Source organism: Penaeus chinensis, chromosome 42 (genome assembly GCF_019202785.1).
Source record: "Penaeus chinensis breed Huanghai No. 1 chromosome 42, ASM1920278v2, whole genome shotgun sequence".
In the NCBI taxonomy this organism is placed as follows: Eukaryota; Metazoa; Arthropoda; class Malacostraca; order Decapoda; family Penaeidae; genus Penaeus; species Penaeus chinensis.
In genome coordinates, this window is record NC_061860.1 from 8,112,940 (window position 1) to 8,115,439 (window position 2,500).

Consider the following 2,500-nt stretch of genomic DNA (forward strand, 5'->3'; position numbering starts at 1 on the left):
GGGGGAGGTAGGGAAGTGTGGGGGAGGTAAGGGAGTGTGGGGGAGGTAGGGGAGTGTGGGGGAGGTAGGGGAGTGTGGGGGAGGTAAGGGAGTGTGGGGGAGGTAGGGGAGTGTGGGAGAGGTAGGGGAGTGTGGGGGAGGTAGGGTAGTGTGGGGGAGGTAAGGGAGTGTGGGGGAGGTAGGGGAGTGTGGGAGAGGTAGGGGAGTGTGGGGGAGGTAGGGTAGTGTGGGGGAGGTAAGGGAGTGTGGGGGAGGTAGGGGAGTGTGGGAGAGGTAGGGGAGTGTGGGAGAGGTAGGGGAGTGTGGGGGAGGTAAGGGAGTGTGGGGAGAGGTAGGGGAGTGTGGGGGAGGTAGGGTAGTGTGGGGGAGTAAGGGAGTGTGGGGGAGGTGGGGGAGTGTGGGGGGAGGTAGGGGAGTGTGGGAGAGGTAGGGGAGTGTGGGGGAGGTAGGGTAGTGTGGGGGAGGTAAGGGGAGTGTGGGGGAGGTAGGGGAGTGTGGGAGAGGTAGGGGAGTGTGGGGGAGGTAGGGTAGTGTGGGGGAGGTAAGGGAGTGTGGGGAGGTAGGGGAGTGTGGGGGAGGTAGGGAGTGTGAGGGGAGGTAGGGGAGTGTGGGGGAGGGTAGGGGAGTGTGGGAGAGGTAGGGGAGTGTGGGGGAGGTAGGGGAGTGTGGGGGAGGTAGGGGAGTGTGGGGAGAGGTAGGGGAGTGTGGGGGAGGTAGGGTAGTGTGGGGGAGGGTAGGGAGTGTGGGGGAGGTAGGGGAGTGTGGGAGAGGTAGGGAGTGTGGGGGGAGGTAGGGTAGTGTGGGGAGGTAGGGAGTGTGGGGAGAGGTAGGGGAGTGTGGGGTAGGTAGGGTAGTGTGGGGGAGGTAGGGGAGTGTGGGGGAGGTAGGGGAGTGTGGGGGAGGTAGTGGGTAAGGTAGGGGAGTGTGGGGGAGGTAGGGTAGTGTGGGGGAGGTAAGGGAGTGTGGGGGAGGTAGGGGAGTGTGGGGGAGGTAGGGGAGTGTGGGGGAGGTAGGGGAGTGTGGGTAAGGTAGGGGAGTGTGGGAGAGGTAGGGTAGTGTGGGGGAGGTAAGGGAGTGTGGGGGAGGTAGGGGAGTGTGGGTAAGGTAGGGGAGTGTGGGGGAGGTAGGGGAGTGTGGGGGAGGTAGGGGAGTGTGGGGGAGGTAGGGGAGTGTGGGGGAGGTGGGGGAGTGTGGGGGAGGAAGGGGAGTGTGGGAGAGGTAGGGTAGTGTGGGGGAGGTAGGGTAGTGTGGGGGAGGTAAGGGAGTGTGGGGGAGGTAGGGGAGTGTGGGAGAGGTAGGGGAGTGTGGGGGAGGTAGGGTAGTGTGGGGGAGGTAAGGGAGTGTGGGGGAGGTAGGGGAGTGTGGGGGAGGTAGGGGAGTGTGGGGGAGGTAGGGGAGTGTGGGGGAGGTAGGGGAGTGTGGGAGAGGTAGGGGAGTGTGGGGGAGGTAGGGGAGTGTGGGAGAGGTAGGGGAGTGTGGGGGAGGTAGGGTAGTGTGGGGGAAGTAAGGGAGTGTGGGGGAGGTAGGTGAGTGTGGGGGAGGTAGGGGGTGTGGAGGAGGTAGGGGGGTGTGGGGGGAAGGGGGATGCTGGAGGAGGTAGGTGAATTAAGTGAGGAGTGTTTGTAGGGCACTAACCTCCTAGGTGAGATTGAGTTGAAGGATAGGTGATTGATAGGGGGGGAGGGTATCATGTGAATAAGGGGGGGGGGGGGATGTGAGTCTGAGAGCTAAGGGATGCGTAAAGCAGGATAGGAGAGCGAGGGGAATAATAAATGTATGAGTGTGAGGACGGATAGGTGATTGTAGGAATAGAGTGACCAGTGAGCATATAATATAACTATAGATACGTAGAATAATATTAGGGTACATATTTCAATAGTATGACATAGATATAGCTGGATTACAGTGTAAGGGAAGGAAGGAAAAAAGGCAATGAGATATCATAATTACTTGGTAACGATGTGGAGTCTGTAATATTGGTAACAGTGATAATTGTGATAATATTTGTGGTGATGAAAAGTATTATTACAATGAGGATGATAATGATAATGATAGGAAGGAAAATACTAAAGATGGTGATATTTTTCATTTATTCTAGAGTAACACGATTTATTATGAGGATAATAACAACATCAATAGTAACAGTACTGAGCCAAATGTAGTTATTTATCATCTTAACTATCACTTACCTACGTAATAACCATTTCCAAATATCTACCTAAGAGATAATTTCCCCCACATAACCAACCTCGATATCTATTCCTTAAGACTCTCTCCCCCTCTCTTCCCCAGCCCCGTGGGAGGTGGGCGGTCCTTCAGCTTCGACACCGTGGGCGTGACGGGCGGAGGCGAGGAAACCTGGACTGTGGGCAACCTGGAGAAGTTCACTCGCTATGTCTTCGTCCTTCAGGCCTTCAACGCTAAGGGACCTGGTCCTCTCTCGACGGAGGTGTTCGCGACGACGCTTGAAGACGGTGAGGAGGAGGAGGTGGTCCTTGCT

The 2,500-nt window shown here is 57.2% G+C and overlaps 1 protein-coding gene across 1 annotated transcript in view; it reads left to right on the forward strand.

Annotated features, from left to right (window-relative positions):
* The window catches only part of LOC125047905 (Down syndrome cell adhesion molecule-like protein Dscam2), a 40,345-nt gene that overhangs the window by 2,586 nt on the left and 35,259 nt on the right, over positions 1 to 2,500 (forward strand). Inside the window, exon 3 of the mRNA XM_047646452.1 lies at positions 2,293 to 2,474. The gene's annotated coding sequence lies outside the window, so the exon portion shown is untranslated. The remainder of the gene's footprint in view (positions 1 to 2,292; positions 2,475 to 2,500) is intronic.